Source organism: Pipistrellus kuhlii, unplaced genomic scaffold (genome assembly GCF_014108245.1).
Source record: "Pipistrellus kuhlii isolate mPipKuh1 unplaced genomic scaffold, mPipKuh1.p scaffold_m20_p_2, whole genome shotgun sequence".
Lineage (NCBI taxonomy): Eukaryota > Metazoa > Chordata > Mammalia > Chiroptera > Vespertilionidae > Pipistrellus > Pipistrellus kuhlii.
In genome coordinates, this window is record NW_023425515.1 from 23,262,894 (window position 1) to 23,281,110 (window position 18,217).

Genomic DNA, 18,217 nt, shown 5'->3' on the forward strand with positions numbered 1-18,217 from the left:
AGAAGCATTTTACTGATGTTATTTGTTTATACATTTAATACAATTCACATTTTGAAAATAGAGTTTGGAAATATTAACCTATGTAAAAAACAATTTTATATTGTTCTACTCATTTATGATAAAAAGTAACTCCTCACAGTAGGTTTTCATCAACTTTGGTGGCCAAAGGCAAACCCTCTAAGTTCCAATTTGAAAAGTCAGGCTTTAGGAACTGGAAAAACTGAGGGAATAGGTGAATATATCCTATCTAATAAAAGAGAAACATGTAAATTTACCATACCTTCACTACACCCACAAGCCATGCCCACCAGCCAATCAAGGTGAGCATGCAAATTACCCAACCAAGATGACCACTAATTTGCATATCTAGTCAGATCAAAGACTGCAGACAGTGTAGAAAGAAGCCAAGCACTGCAGAGAAGCAAGCAAGCAGGGCGGGAGAGAAGGGAGGGAAGCAGGCTGGAAGGCAACGCAAGCAGGAAGCCCTATTGCAGGAATCTTCCTGCAATGGGCCTCTAGTAAGTTAATAATAAAGGACAATAACAAATATATTATTTTCTTTTATATTCATCAAAGAACCTAAAAACATTTACTAGAATAACTTCATATTTTTTCCCTCTAATTTAAGTAACTCCTCTTATCTTCCTTAAGTCTCTTTAAACTTTAAACCATGTTATGCCTTTTTTATTGACTTGGCTTACTTTTTTTTATATTGTGGGAGTTCAAAGATTAACTAATGTAAGAACTCAAATGAATTTTATTGATATTAGGTTCAATAAGAGACTATTGACTCATTAGAAAGATTAATTTTGTTTTGTTTTCTATGTTCAAATAAATTATTTTTCCCAGTAAAATAATCCTATCACCTTTATACTGCTCATTTTAAATGGATAAGTGAAATGTTTAAATAAATAAGATAAAGTCAATGAAAATTTGTTTGACTTTTTTAATAGAGTAATTTTTATTTAATTATCATAAAATAATTCTGTTTGAATTAGGTAAATATTTTAAACCTAAGAATATTTAAAAATGTACTTAAAGTTGGATTATGGCATCTAATTCTAAGACTTGCAAAATTGCTATTTTAGGTTTACTATTTCTATTCCCTCTCACCCACACCAGAAAGTATCATTAAAGATGAAAATTACTGTATCTCTACCAAGAAGTACAGAGGTTATTAATTTGCTTCCCCACCTATTATTAACATATTGGCAACTCATAATATATATATCTGTTTAAAAAATATTGCTGTTAAATCAAACACTGCACACTCACTGGGGTGATTAACATGCATTGAATAAGACTCCTTATTTTGTAATGAATATATTCATGTCTAAATTACTTTTTCTATCACACATATGAATTTTAGTAACTATAATATACTCATAATCTAAAAAAGTCTTTTTATTATTTATGTATTTAATTATCCTTATTTCTTAGACAGAGTTTAGCTGGTAGGTTCAGAAGAAAACAAACAAACAAAACCAACAGTTTTCTTTTTGGCCCATGTTCCCTTGACCTTAGTTATGACCAAATGACGAAGCTTTAGCCAGTGGATTATGAAGAGTAGTGACATACACCTCTTTCAGGCCAATTTTAACAAAAATTGTCTCACTCACACTCAACTCTTTCTTTGTAATTCCCACTTCTTGCTAAATTGAGGGTGACTCTCAGGGAACTCTCCGCAGCCAACTATAAAAGAAGCATAGTCTCTTTCTCCTGAGTCTCCAAATCCCAGAAGGACTCTTACCAATCAATCAGAATAATAAATAACATTTTGTGTTGACTGTTATTTTAAGATTGTCAATTGTAAGAACCCATAACTAATACAAATTCTAAATTATCATCACATTATTTGGATCTATGTTTCTTTGGTATTTTTGTGGTTTCAGCGGATATTATTTTATTAACCATTTAATCTAAAAATAATGTTTATACAATAATCTTATCTAAATATTAGAAGCCCCATGCATAAATTCATGCATGTGTGGGGTCCAGTCAACCCACCCAGTTGGGGGCCCATTTGGTCAGCTGGGGGAGGGCCAAGGGAGGTTAGCTGGCCAGCCCTGCCCTGGATGGGAGTGATAAACTCCTTTAGCTTTTTCTTATCTGTGAAGCTCTTTATCTCGTCTTCAATTCTAAATGAGCTTTGCTAGGTAGAGAAGAGCGTAGCAAGAAATATTCAAAAATGAAGAAGAGCAAGGACTTGTAGCCAGGGTGACCTTCCTTATGAAAGGACACAGCTGCACCAGAGGTGAGGGTTCAGTCAGACTTTACATCAGGAGAGTGGAATTGCCAAGGCCTATTTGAGATTTGCCAAAGCTGGAAGCAGGATCTCAGAACAGTTAAAAACACATTCATGAAGATACTAGAGGCTTGGTGCAAGGAATTCAGGCTGACGTCCCCTCAGCCCAACCTGAACCCTGTCCAATTAGGGATCTCTTGGGTGATGTCCGACTGCTGGTTTAGGCCTGATCCCTCTCATGATCCTGGACAGCTGATTCCTAATTGCTCACCTGCTTTCCTGCCTGGTCACCCTTCACTTCCTATGCATAACGGACTGATTGCCCCTAACTGCCCCCGCCAGCTTGGTCACCCCTTACTGCCCCCTCTGCCAGCATGGTTCCCTGTAACTGCCCCCCCCTGTTGTCCTGGTTGCCCCACCTGCCTCCTCTGCCAGCCTAATAGCCCCCAACTGCCTCCCCTGATGGCCTGGTTGCCCCCAAATGAACCCGTCTGCTGATTTGTTTACACACACACACACACACACACACACACACACACACACACACACACCCTACTGGCCTGATTACCTCTTATTGCCTCCCATACTGGCCAGGTTGCCCCATGTAGCTTGCTTGTTCAGTCATTTGTTCATCCCTCATTAATCCCCCTGCCAGCCTGGTTTTAGGTAGCCAACTTGTGAGGGTGTGAGGGTCAATTTGCATAGTACCTCATTATTATATAGAATGTTATGGATTCTCTTTCAACAAAAATCCCACCCATGTCTATGCTACAGCAATGGGATTGCTTTAACACTGAAACCTCCATCTGCAAGCCTGGAGGCACTGAGCTGGTGGGAGGTTGAAAGTAGCTATGTAGATGAGGCCTGTGTCTGGTGACCTGGCATGTGTCAGCGGCTCAGCTGTCTGAGCCCCGGGCATGCGGAGGTGGGCTCTGACATCACCACTGCACGTAGGGTTTGACTGCATCTGCAGTAGCTTTAGAGCTTGTTGCTATTTTGTTTTATTTTTACCTCCTTTTCCCTTTATACATCTCAAGGTTGTGTGCATTCAAGAGAGGAGCAGCCTTTGTAGCGTCCTAGGTGGACAGCAAGCTTTCATTCTGGGTCTTCATGCTGGACAGAGTCCTGTTTAGAGACACATGTGGGTCTTGCATAATTTGAGCTATTACTGATAAAGAGGGTTTTAGATTTGTACCATGCCAGCACAGCCAAAGGTTTGGCGAGCGTGAGGGAGGGTGGTGAAGGATAAAGGAAAAGACAGACAAGGGAGTAAGCTGGGACTAGGTCGATCTTCTGTGCCTGGCTGAGGCCACAGAACAGATCCAGACGGCAAAGCTGAGGCTTTATTTATAGTCAGGGACAAGCAAGGTAATTTACAATGTTCTTGTAAGTTTCACTTATTTTGGCAGCACTTAGCCCACTAGTTACACAGGAAAGATCTAGGGAGCAGTTACAAAATAAAGCTTAATTATGCTTAGAGTACTGTTCCCTCCAAGCTGGGACTTGTTGGTGACGTTGCCAGCAGGTTAGTCAGAGACTTAACCCTATAACTGTTTCCTACATAGATTCTGGAACGTAAATATGTTTCCTGCTTATTCATGAGGGCAGGAGGCCAAGCACAGACACAGACACAGCCACAGTTCTTTACTCACTCACAGGCCTCCGTCCAAGGTCAGCAATGCAGGTACTTTACACACAGAGGTGACTGTGGAGCAAGGTCGGGCTGCCACCGCAGAACACGGCCAACCATGGCCCTGCTCTTCCCAGTCCTGTCTCAGTCCTTATCTTTCTGCTCCGCATCTATGGTCTTCCTCTTAAGGCAGATTCAGGCATCTGCAGGACATGATATTTATCACACACTGTTTCTCTGTGTGATATGATTAGCGCAGGGTTCCTGAATCAGGCTTCCTTTGGCATTGTGGTGGTGGTGGGGAGGAGACAACATGAAGGTGTGAACACAACCCATGAGGACTCTTTGTTGAGTGCTTTCCGTGTACCTTCTGTATATCTAGCGGGCATCTCCCCTCAGAAGGGGTGCTGACAGCTAAGTGGTGAGCTCCCTGTGTTCGCAAACCAGCGAGGAGTGGGGTGTGTGTGTGGGGGGGGTGCAATTAGAGTGGGGCTGGCCAGTGGGAGGGACTGCAGGAGGTTGGTGAGGAAGGGAGATTGGCCTGGACCAGGCTGGTTGACTGCCCCAGTGCATATCATAGCTAACAGTTGTTCTGGTCTTCCTCTGTAATGGTTGCTGGGCTTTATATATAGATAGAGATAGAAGGAACAAGGTTGATTATGAGTATAATCATTGTTGAAGTGGTGGATATAGCTATGATTTTTAATTTTATTTTTTGTATTCTGACAAAAAATGGATTTTAATAGAGGAACACAAAAAAGCAAACCAATATTTATTGAACATCTATTTTGTAAAGCTACAAAGTGCCATTTGATTTGCCTGCTATTTTAAATTGATTACCTCTTTCCAGTCTCATAGAATCCACTTAAGAAACTGAGGTTTAGAAACATAAAATACATTGTGAATGGATATGCTAAAACTGGAACTCTGATATATCCAAGCTCTAATTCCAGTATTATTATGTTTGTTCTAAAAATAAAAAAGTTAGGATATGTAATTTCACTGTTATTTAATGAAATTTAGAATGTATTATGATGCTTGTACTTTTAATTTTTTATTGTTTTTCTGTTTTAACAAACATAAAAGAGTCATAGACATTTTCTTTTTCTTATAATATTTGTAAGGTACCTTTCTCTTAAATATCTTACTGCTTTCTGCTAAGCTTGACTGTTTTTAATTGCTGGCTGTCATCATTCAGCTGGTAAACAGTTTCAGCATCATTTAGCTTGGCAAGCATTTGTTTAGTTTTTGAGAAGGAGTGCATAAAACACAAAATGTGTAGAGCTCATTTTGTAAAATTATGCATTCATGTTGATTTGCATTACTCATATTTAATTTGCATATATCACAAGAATCTGAAAACATATATTTGATATATTCTGAACATCAGAAGATACATTTTAGTGATTATTTTAAAAGCTTTATTAATATGCTCATAAGTAATATATTCTATGCACAGAATAAAATCTCAGAAAAGATTCACTTAAAGAGAATATTGCTATTCAGTATCTATGTCTAATTCCTTTTTTGCACTTACTGTCTAGTCATCCATTTACATCTGAAGATGTTAATGTTTACACATACGAGAAGAGACACTCAAATATTTTATAGTAATTCTGAAATTCATATATGAACCCTAAGTACATTAAAGTTTATCCTTAATTTCTGACCCCATCCTCTTCCCATTTCCATTTAGAAATAGTAGGTCATTCACTAAACAAGGTAAATGCTTCAAAGTTTGACACCAATTCACACTAATGACTTCAATTGAGTGTTGGAGTCCACTTGAATTGATGTTTTCTTAGTGTTGACAGTACGAAGCTTACAGGCCTGGCTGTGGAATTCTCAAGTAGGTCATGCTTCTTCTGCATCTGTTTCAGATGCCCTGTCATAATTAGGAAACAAAGAGAGAAGAGCAGGCTCAGAAAAATGAACAAACTAATTAAAAAGCAAATGTAGAGATGATTTCCCCATACATGTGAAGTAACAAAGTTCCTTTAAAAAATGCAACATTCAGCCGAAACCGGTTTGGCTCAGTGGATAGAGCGTCAGCCTGCTGACTGAAAGGTCCCAGGTTCTATTTTGGTCAAGGGCATGTACCTTGGTTGCGGGCACATCCCCAGGGATAGATTTTCTCTCATCGATGTTTCTAACTCTCTACCCTCTCTCTTCCTCTGTGTAAAAATTCAATAAAATATATTTTTGAAAAATGCAACATTTGAATGAGCACATCCTCTATAATAAAAGGGTAATATGCAAATTGACCCTAATGGTGGAACAACCAGAATGATCATTGGACCGGTCACTATGAGGCACACTGACCATCTCTTGGTCTCTTTACCAGGCCGGCAGGCTCTGACTGCCCCGATGGCAAATGGGAAACCAGGGGTAGGTGGCAAAGGATGCGGATGGTGCCAGGCCAAGGCCCCATGTCTCACCAGTCACCTCACACACAAAGGGCAGGGGTAGAGTCTGCAAGCAGGCGGAAACAGCCAACCTCTCAGTCCCATGCCTCTGCTGTCAGGCACTGATCACCAGGTGGCAAATGGGAAACCAGGGGTGGGTGGTGGAGGGGGGGTGGGGCTGGTTGCAGGCAGCCGGGGAAGATGGGCCTGATCACAGACCAGGCCTAGGGACCATACCCATGTACAGATTTTGTGTGCTGGGACTCTGGTGAAAGTATAAGACAACAGATTGTTAACATCTAAAAACATGATCTTAGGTTTTTATTGTCTGACTATTTTGGAGAAACCTTTAAGGCAATCTCATTCTCATGGAGAGTTACTAGTGATGATAACTACTTAAAACAGAAAAAAAAAATCACTTTGGACAGGTACACATCCTGAGAAAATGTTATGCTTCAAAATAAACCGGTCTTTGTGATCAATCATGTATGAAAAGACCAGCAATTAAATTAGGAAATGCCATTCAATTAAACAATTCAAGAAATATTCAATGAATATTCAGTTTCATAGGTGCCTTTCAATATACTATAGCTTACATCACCTTTTATTTCAGGAAATTTTTAACCTATTAGCTAAATGCTTTTCAAGAAACACCAATATGTATGTTGCATCATTTTTAATTATGCTCTGCTTTTATAGCTTCCTTTCAAATCACTTTTTCCTTTGAAATTTTAATAAGATAATTTTCACTTTACCTTCTCTAGCTTACTAACTCTAATTTTTAAGTGTTCTTATTTTCTTTTTTTGTTCTTATTTCCCCTCTATCTTAGACTTTACTTATAAAATAGTTTTTAATTTTTAAAGATATTTTCTGATTTTTGTCAGTTCTCTTTTTTTCAGTGTTTCATTATGTAGATATCTAATTTCCAAGCAATATTTTTTTTATTAATTTGAGTAAATAAATAAATACTGTTATATTGTTATACTGTTATATTGGTTTACTTATATACTGTTATATTGGTTTATTTGACTTTATTAAAATTTTAAATAATGGTTTCATATCATTTTTATCTCAATTTTCTAATGTTTTTATCTTTCGAAAAATCAATTTACTTTTATTTTTCTCAGAATAACTTAGAATAAATTCTTTTTGTTTCCCATATTTGATTTACATTAGTTCTCTGTGAAAGGAGTAGTAAAGCCAGAGTGGATTTCAAAGTTTCATAGTTTTATTGTTTTCACATCTATTATTGCCATAAACCACTCAAAATGCAATCTTTCTTAATATCCACTTAAAGATCTATTAGCCTTATACTCATTCATAATAATGTTTTCTGCTCTCCAGATCTTCCTAAAGCTCTATGGTTATTGCATTTCAAAAAGGTACTCTCACATTCATAACTTTTATTTTAGTGCCCTTATACTTATACTGTCTTCTTTCTTTCTACTCCTTTCACTTTCTAAATTAACCTTTTTTTCTATCCTTGTTTTTGTTTTGTTTTGTTTTGTTTTGTTTTTGTTTTGCCTGGTAAAAGCAGGAATAAATTGTGTGGAGAATTTAGTCTTATTTAGGAGAATGGACCCTGAATCAAGTATCTAGAGGTCCTGCTGAGTCTAAAGTAATGAAAAAATATGTTTTTTTAAAAAAAATATATATATACATTTTATTAATATAGAAATTACATTAGCTTAGACATGTCACTCCAACTATGAACTTTAGTTTATCTAAAAAGTGACTATAATATCTATCATAAATAAAGCTTACTGACAAGTATTTATAATAAAGTATTACCTGGCACATAAAATATCCTTGATCTCTCTCTATAAAATCCTAATATGCAAAGTGTCCCCTTGGGAATTTGACCTACCGAGAGTTTCACTGCTCACTATGATGTGCGCTGACCACCATGAGGCAGTGTGGAATAAAGGAAGGCCTAGGCCCCAGTCAGGCAGCTAGAAGCTGGTAGGGACCCTACCCATGCATGAATTTTATGCACTGGGCCTCTAGTATTATATAATTATACATTTGTCCTTTTTTATTTCATACCAATGTTTAAGCCATAACTCAAATTATGTGGAAATAGTGGGTTCTTTATGTGAAAAGTCATGGTATTTTATTTTATGCAATTATTTATTTTCCAGATTAGAGCCTTCAGGGACCATAGATCTGTTAATTATGTATTTGAAAGCAAAAATCTATGTTGTAAACTGAAAGTTAGAACAAGGTGAACCTTTTGGATTATAAACATGATATTCATCAAATTATATACCCAGAAACTTAATAATTGAATTGCTAAATTCAATCAGCATCTCTATTGTAAAAACATTTTGAGAGAGTAACTTTTTACATCATGAAAGACAAAAACAATTTAAGAAATATTACTGACTCTCCTAATAAATATTAAGCATTATTATCATATGACTGCATATAAAAATAACACATTTATTTTCTAACTCAAATTTATTAATCCCTTTGTCAGCCTAGTTAGGAAATTTCCAAGCAGAAATGCTAATATAAGATGTATTAGCTTTCTCACTGAAAGCCACTCAGGGCCCTGTTGTAATGCTAGCATCAATTTTTACAATAATAGAATTTTCCACCATTGTGAGATGTATAGCAAATGATCTACTAATATATTTCCAAGAACATGTTCAATATAATAATTCATAGGTAATATCAATGTTTATATTACTTCACATTCTTTGCATGATAATACTATTTATTCTGTTAAGCCAATTACATGGCTTGGGAACAAAGGTACTATGAGTGGGAGAAAGCTGTGGGAATACTGTCAGTATGAGAAACTGACTTGATTGTATAATAATTAATTTATTAGTCTGGAGGGTTAAATCAAATAATGCAGAAACTTTAGCAGAAGGTATTATATATGCCACAGCACAAATACTTTCTTTAATTACCAATTTTCCTCCCATGTTCATCAAGTCATTTCTACCCTTTTAAAAAAACACAGTTCTTTTTAGACCTCAATCTTCATTACATTTTTAAAATATAAGTAACATCTAGTTATTTGAAATATAATGACTTTCAATTTATTTTACTTCTTTACTATGTTTCCTTAAAAAATTTCCATTGACTGAAATTTTGAATGCACAGCTTTGTATTTGCTGCCATTAGGGTACAAGAAAGTATATCTGCATTTGTCACACACACATACACATACACACACACACTTAGAAATCTAAGTTCATATTTATGCAGGATGACTAGTAATTGCCGCCGTGTTTGTTCAGACGAAAATTGTTATTGACAGACATTTCCTAGTTCGAGATACACTAAATTTCCATCATTACATAGCACCTATTGTGATTAAAACTACACATGAGAAGAACAGCATGTTGCAAGAATTCTAGGAGAAATTAGGAGAACAAAATGTAATTGTTATTATCATCACTATTTTTTTGCCAATAACTATGTGATACAGGAAAGTTTTTTGTTTGTTTCTGCTTGAGTCGGATAGCAGTGTTCAAGTCATCGAAAATAATAGAGTTGGAATAAATGATCACAAAGAGTTATTCAATCCACAATTATTTTTATCTTTATTGAGTTTTTTTTGACATATTGCATGGTGTCATAATTTCTCATTATAACTCCCTCTGAGTGTAAAAAAACTTAGGTTTACAAAATTGAAATCTTTAAAATATTAATATATAAATATAAGTGCCTAGTATTACTTATTCTCCAAGGAGGAAAACTCAGTATATAGATGTTGAGTTTTTTTTTTTAAAGTTGTTGTTTTCTGTAGGTAAATTGTTAGGTATTAAAATTTTATTCCCATATAATATTGAAAGAGCCCTCATAGTCTTGGTCTAATTAAATCATGTTTAAAGTCTAGTGTCCAGTTCTATTTCATTAGCGATTCAACATCTATTTCAAATTAAACTATTTTAGTAGACAGAATAGAAAGAGAGATATACACTGTTTACCAGCTACTCACACAGAGAGCAATTATTTTTAAAAGGTACTTGCTATAAAAGATAAAGAATCTTTTATTAGTTCCTTCCATTCTATCATTTCAATCTGTAAATAAACTAACATAATGGCAGGTCTAGAATCAGAATAACAGTTTCAAGATACTATTAACTTTGTGTGTTATTTCCTTCTCTCTGTGTTGTTTATTGTTGTGCATGCTGATGGTTTATTTTGCCAGAAGCATAATGTAAGCATGAAATTAAAGGTTATGTTAAAACTAGGTAATTGGACTGTGGATGTTGGTTTATTTCTTTCAGTGTTTGAATGACCAGAGAACTGATGATTCTATCTAATATGTAGATTAACCCAGAAAATGGAATATTGGCAAAGTTATTCATTTATCAGTCTGACTGCAGGATTAACTTGCCTTAAGTAACACCTAGTGATCTATTTTTTAAATGGAGTTTATTTTATAATTGAAACAACTAAATCTGGAGAAAGTGAACATTGAAAAGTATCTCTGGTTATCCTTTCCTTTATCCAATTCTAGTTAGGAAATTAATAATTAGACCACAAAAATTTATTAAAACATTGATTAATAATTAGTAGACAAGTAATAAAAGTTTCTTGAGAAGAAAATGGTTTGAAATTATTAATTTTTTAAAAAATTAACTTTATAGTTAAAAGTATTATAGATGTCCCCTCTTTTCCCTATTGATCTCTCTGAGCCCTCACCCACCTCCCTCCAGGCCTTCACCACACTATTGTTTCTGTTCTTGAGCCATATATATTCATGTTCTTTATCCTTTGAGACAGTATGGAGGGACCTGGAGAGCATTATGTTAAGCAAAATAAGCCAGTCAGAGTAAGACAAATATCCCATGATCTCGCACATATGTGGAATATAAAAAACAAAATAGCCAAAACCGGTTTGGCTCAGTGGATAGAGCATAGGTCTGCAGACTGAAAGGTCCCAGGTTCGATTCCGGTCAAGGGCATGTATCTTGGTTGCGTGCACATCCCTAGTAGGGAGTGTGCAGGAGGCAGCTGGTCGATGTTTCTAGCTCTCTATCCATCTCTCTTCCTCTCTGTAAAAAATCAATAAAATATATTTTAAAAAATAAACAAAAAAAATAAACTGATAAACAAATTAGATCCAGAGACATGGAAGCATGGAACAGATTAAAATCAGAAGAGATAATCTTAAATTATTAATTTATATTTGATTGTAGAGAGAGCAACAATATAGGATCTGAAAGACAATCTACAAAGGACACTTTAAAATTGTTACTAAGTTCAGCATCCAGTTTTGACATTTAATCAGAGTGTAAAGAACTTATATAGAAATATAAAAAGAACAGTGTCATAGGCAAACTAGGAAATGAAACTTCTTAAAAATGTATATTAACTAATTCTAATTAACTCTTTCATGCAAAACAGCATATTCAGTTTAAAATATGACATACTCTTCTTTGTGTATAATTACATAAATGTCTAACAAGTAGAATTTATAAATTCTAATTGCATATCTTAGATTTGTATAATTCTTTTTTTTTTAAATATATTTTATTGATTTTGTACAGAGAGGAAGAGAGAGAGAGATAGAGAGTTAGAAACATCGATGAGAGAGAGTCATCGATCAGCTGCCTCTTGCACACCCCCAACTGGGGATATGCCCGCAACCAAGGTACATGCCCTTGACCGAATCGAACCCAGGACCCTTCAATCCCCAAGCCAATGCTCTATCCATTGAGCCAAACCCAAACCGGTCCCGGCAGATTTGTATAATTCTGAGTCTTACCACATCTGACCCAATCTTCACATCAAGATTTGGGTCAGTATAAAGTCTTGCCTCTTTGAATTGAGGATTAAGCACCCCAATGCAATTTGTATTTTATTACAATAATGGTTTCAAGGCCCAAAAAAAGCAGCTATTATCATTTACCAAATTAGAAAACTACTGAGTCTTATTTCTCAGTTTCTCAAATCACCCTTGCTTTCCTGTATTGAAGAAAACCTGAAGATAGAGTCCTAATTTTGTTAAGCCAGCATAAATAAGAGTGAAATAAGACTATATAGTTATAAACAGCCTACTGACCAAAATTAAACTATCATTTTCAATCTTAACTAGAGTTATGTCTTCACATTCTTACCACTTTGAGTCAAAAGACATACTTAGAATGAGGAGATAGGATTACTAATTATAAAATGGGATTCTCCAACTCTGCTAATGCTTTATTTATGTTGGTTTTGGAATTGTCCATCTTTATGTCCATATCTAATTAAGAATTTATTGATTATATTTTTACATATCTACATCTCAACTGATATTCTTCTTTAGGTGATTATGTGTTCTTTTGTTATTGTGCAGAATTTTAATATTCAAAATATGGGCATATACTACCTGAAATATCTAGGTTTCTTCCTCAGTGATTCTATTATTGTAGTGATTCCATCAATGCATAAATTGTGGCAAAACATAAAATCCTGGAGGAATTTGAGCTTTAACATTACTTGAACATGGACATGTTATATATATCATCTCTGTAAAAATGCTCTGTCTGTGAAGGCATTTTATTGATACAAAATTTCTTTTGCAGTGATAAAGAGATGAGTATATAGATATCATTTGATTTAGACTGGAAAATGTGCCTTATGGGGTTCAGGTTTTATTTTCACATTTAAACATTTATCAGTACATATTAAAATTTGGAATTCAAATTCTTGGGATATTTTTTAAGTAAATCACTTTAGAATTCTTGTACGATTAATCTACAAAAATCCTCCTTATACTGTAAATTATGAGTGAGAAATGATCAACAAATTAAAGTGTGCAACAGTAGGAAAAATGACATCATTTATAAATATCTATTAATGAAATACTATAAGATCAATAAATGTCTAAAAGCAACCTTGAAAAATATAGTCTGTTATTAAGTGATCATATTATTTAATAATACAATTTTATTGATACAGAGTATACAAACATACAATGGCTGTAAGTACATAAAATATCTATCTTAGCATGAGCAGACTCTGGGACAACTTTAATCATAGAATATGGGATAATTTATTATTTGCCAGTAACCCATCCCACACTTAAGAGATTAACAGCTTTTACTTCCTTTCTTAAGAATGTTTGCTCTTAGTATTCCATTGTGTAGATGTACCATAGTTGTTGGGGTTTTTTTGTTTGTTTGTTTGTTTGTTTGTTTTTCCCCAATCATCTGCTGATGGGCACCAAAAGAAGGAATTCTCATCATTTGCAGCGACCTGGATAGAATTGGAGAACATTATGCTGAGTGAAATAAGCCAGTCAATGAAAGAAAAACATCACATGATCTCACTCATTTATAGATAATACGAAACATTATAAACTGATGAACAAAAAGATAGATACAGAGACAGTAAAAGAAACAGACTGTCAAATTACAGCAGGGAGGGTAGAGAGATATGGGGAAGATAAGAGATCAACAGAAGGATTTGTATGCATGCATATAAGCAAAACCAATGGATGAAAAACTCTGGGGAGGGAGGGCATGTATGGGAGTGGGGGTTGGGTGGTGATTGGTAAGGTATGTACACATATAATACCATAATAAAAAAATAATAATAATATGCTTAAAAAAAAAAGAAAGAAAAGGGAAGGGAAGGGAAGGGAAGGGAAGGGAAGGGAAGGGAAGGGAAGGGAAGGGAAGGGAAGGGAAGGGAAGGGAAGGGAAGAAAGCTTGCTCTTGGGGAAGCCAGCCACCACGGCCACATCATGCTGTAAGGAAATTAAACTAGCCATGGGAATAGTCTAAGCTAAGGGGACAGAGAAAGTGACAGAAGGTGGGGGAGAGGGATAGGAGGAAGTGGACAGTGGGAGAGAAAAGGAAAAAGAAAGGGAGAGGTACCCGATTACTTCTAGTTCCTCTCCAGGGGCTGAAGATGGAGTGACTGAAGTAGCCTTCAGGTACTCTAGAGCCTGCACTGTTAATTGCAACTGCATGAAGAGACCCAAAGTAGAATAAGCCTGCAGGGCTTGGCAATGCACAGAAGTGGGAGCCATAATAATAAATTATTGTTTTAAGTCTTTAAGCTTTGGCTTGGCTTGTCATATAAAGAATAGATAACTAGACCAAAGTCTCTCCTGTGGTTTTCTTCTCACTTTCTGCTATTCCTAAATTTCCATAAATAAAGTATATATTTACTAATATAAAAGTATCTATTATTCAACATAGCTCTTTAGTTGAACTATTAGATTTAATAGTTGTTTGTTACAATATAATATTGCCTCATTTTAGTTTTTAAGTGTAACTCTGCCAAGCTTACTTCATGTCAGTTTTCTGTATGGAAAACTGGTCTCATCATATCAGACATAACTCAATTCTGGTATGACTTCACCTCTATTGTAAGTGATGGGTTAAGGTTCTAGTGTTGACATCTCTCTGATTAAAAGATTAAATTGATGTCTAATTTTAATGTTTAATATTAATGGGTGGATTAAAACAGTGTCACTGATTTAAAAGCCAGTGAAATAGCTATTTTTCTTTAAAGAACTAATCCTGTACCAGGCACTCTTCTAAGTACATTAAACGGATTTAATTACCATAGTCATTTTTTAACATAAGAACTGTTATCATATTCATCTTATAAACCAAAAACCAGAAGCCAAGAGGGAAAAAAAAAGTAACTTGCACAAGACCACACAGCTTACAGGAGGAGTTAAAAAACAGCATAAGGGTGCAGGTTTAGTATACCTACTGATAGCTGGCTAGGGTTTATAGAACCTTTGTGTGTTAGTTTACTCATCTTTAGAATGGGGCAAATAATAATAATAATGTATCTCAGAAGTTCAATTTGAAGAATGAGATCTCCGTAGGAATCTAAATTTAACTAGTAGATTTATCCTCATATTATGGGTGAGAGAGTTAAACTAGTTAATAAAAATAAAACATTTGGAAGAGAGTCTAGCAGTGCATAAACATTCACTAAATGTGAAAAGGCCATGAGAAAAATGCTTCAAACGGGATAACAGAAATGTCCAGTACTTCAATGATCCCATCTCTTAAGTAAATGCAAGATAATGGAAAGGGGCAAATAATTGGATTTGTAAAAGGAATAACTGAGCCCCAGATCAACCAGTCAAATTTGAGGAATTCATTTCTCCTTTAATTTGTTTCTCTACATATAAACAAGAATTAATATTGACCTCTACCTCGGAGATTAAGTATGCAGACTATGTATGTACATATATGTACATATGTATTATAACAAAGATAATATGACCATCACAAATATTTAAAATAAATACAGTATAAACATTCTAAATGCAACATGGATAAAATACAAATGTGGTTTCTATAATTAACAAAGTAATGAAAATATAAATATATATAATTATGTTCATAAATTATATTATACTATATTATATTTGAGCTATTTTGAAAGTAAATATATTATGTAATTAATAATTTTATAATTATATTTATATGCTAGAAGCCCAATGCAGAAAATTCATGCAGGTGGGGGATGTCCGTCAGCCCAGTGTGCATCCTCTCCAATATGGGACCCCTCGAGGGATATCTGACTGCCTGTTTAGGCCTGATCCCACCGGGCAGCCTGATCCCATGGGCAGTCAGACATCCTTCTCACAATCCAGGACTATTGGCTCCCAATTACTTGCCTGCCTGCCTGCCTGATTGCCAGTAACTGCTTCTGCTTGCTAGTCTGATCATGCCTAGCCACTTCCCTGCCAGATTGATTGATGCCTAATTGCTCCACTGCCAGCCCAATTACCCCTAACTGACCTCCCCTGCCAGCCTGGTCACCCCCAAAGGTTCTCCCCTGCAGACCTGGTTGCCTCCAACTGCCCTCCTTTGCTGGCCACTCTTAACTGCCTCCCCGCCCCCTGCTTGCCTGATTACCCACAACTGCCCTCCCCTTCCGGCCATCTTGTCACAGCCATCTTGTGTCCATATGGGGGTGGTCATCTTGTGTGTTGGAGTGATGGTCAATTTGCATAAGAGAGTTAAACTAGTTAATAAAAACAAAACATACTTGTAATTTGGTCACCTAAATTTTTATTAGATAGGATATGGAATATCCCTAAGGCATAGAAATCTAAAGAGTCCTTGTTAGTTTTTACTCTGAATTTGAAGGAGTCAATTATTTTTATTCAGGAGTATACCTGACAGTTTTCCAACCAGAAAATAAAACTATTTATGTAGATTTAAAGAAAAACTAAATTTAAATAATATCCCTTTCTCAAAATGTTTACCAATAGATTCCTTTGTGTGCTTATAATTACCAGTATAGAAAACTGCAGGGTATATGAGGCCCTGTTGTATTCATTTTCAAGGACAACTATCTCTTAGAACAAGCATGTCAAACTCATGGCCCACATACCAGCCAATATAATGGTATGTAAGAAATGTTTTAATAAAAATTTAATAACTCAATTTTTATAATATCTTATTATACATAGTTGTTAATAAGGAACTACCATGTTTGCTAATGACTGATTACTAAAATTCTGTTGCATTCATTTTCCTTACGCACAGGCGCACCATTTCTCTCCACTAATACTAGCAGTGAATATTTTAGAAGCTGATTGACATGTTATAAGTCTTGTACTGACTTGTTTAGTGTGCACAACAGAAAACATTTCACTTTCAGAGAACAAGAAAAATAAGTTTATGTGCATTATGCTTATTAATTTGTGCAGTCATTCAGTGTCTGGTAAGCTAATGTTCAAGAAAAATACGAATTTTTATTCAAATTTTCTATTATTTTATGTTAATGATTACTCATTTATTTCATCCTTTTGTGTTCAGCATGTCTCTATTGAAATAAAACTACCTTTTTATGAAAATTGAAGCTTTTGGTTTTTTGTTGGTTTTTTTTTTTTTGCAACCCACATAAACTTAAACCTTGTTTTTTGGCTCGTGTTAGCCTTTGAGTTTGACGTGCTTGCAAGTTTAGAGGGCTATCATTATTAGGAATGAATGGAATGTTTCCAGGATGAAGACAAGATCCTTTGGTTAGCCCAATGAAAAAATGTTATATTTTGCTTACAAGTTTTATAGTGCTACAATAAACTTATTTTGTATACTTTTCCTGGTCATTTTTTCTCCTGCATAGACTTGTAATTTGGTTACCTAAATTTTTAATTAACCTAGAAATTTTAAAAACAATACCCAGTAGTTATTGATAATAGTCCAGCACAGTAAATAGTACCTCAAATATAAAATTCAACTTTTTATACCAATTCTCTAAAAACTCACTTTTTTAGTTTTATTGAAAGTGAGGATTGCTATAAGCACTTTATTAGGGGGAAAAAAAGGCATCTAAATATGCAGAGTGTGGGACAAAATAGTCAGGAGGATGAAGTCAATGCATGATGGTGGAAGGAGCTGATTGCCAGGTAACCGGAACTTTGTTCCTACCAAGTCATTATTAGAAAAGCAATCTTACATTATTACTCAAAACTTCTATCTCTAATTTCCACATTTATCCAAAACTATTTTTTACATTATTTTTTTCCAAAGACATTTATTGAATGACAATCTTTACAAGTTTTAAAAATGAAGATATGGAGTTTACACAGAATATTGAAAGCAAATGTGTACATAGAGCCTATTGCAGGCGACAGAATGCCGTTCATTGTAAATAATCACAATGCTGCAGAGGAAGAGCTCCATTTCCATTGGAGAACGTTTCAAGCAGAAGTGACTTTCAGCTGAGCTGGAAGAAGAGGCCATGATTTGTTTCTAGATAGAGATGATGACCTCTCTCTAGGTGTAGTGAAGAGCCAGAGTGAAGACCACAGGGAGTTGAGGATACAGAGGGAAGTCTGCTATCAATATTTTGGGGGAAGGGGTATGTGGAAATAGTAAGTAGAACATAGGAAGGGTTGATGACTATCCAAAAATAACATAGATTTTTAAATAAGTTAACAAATCCTATGTTGTATGTGAAACCTTCACTGAACACAGTTAATTGGAAACAACCAGTTTATTAAT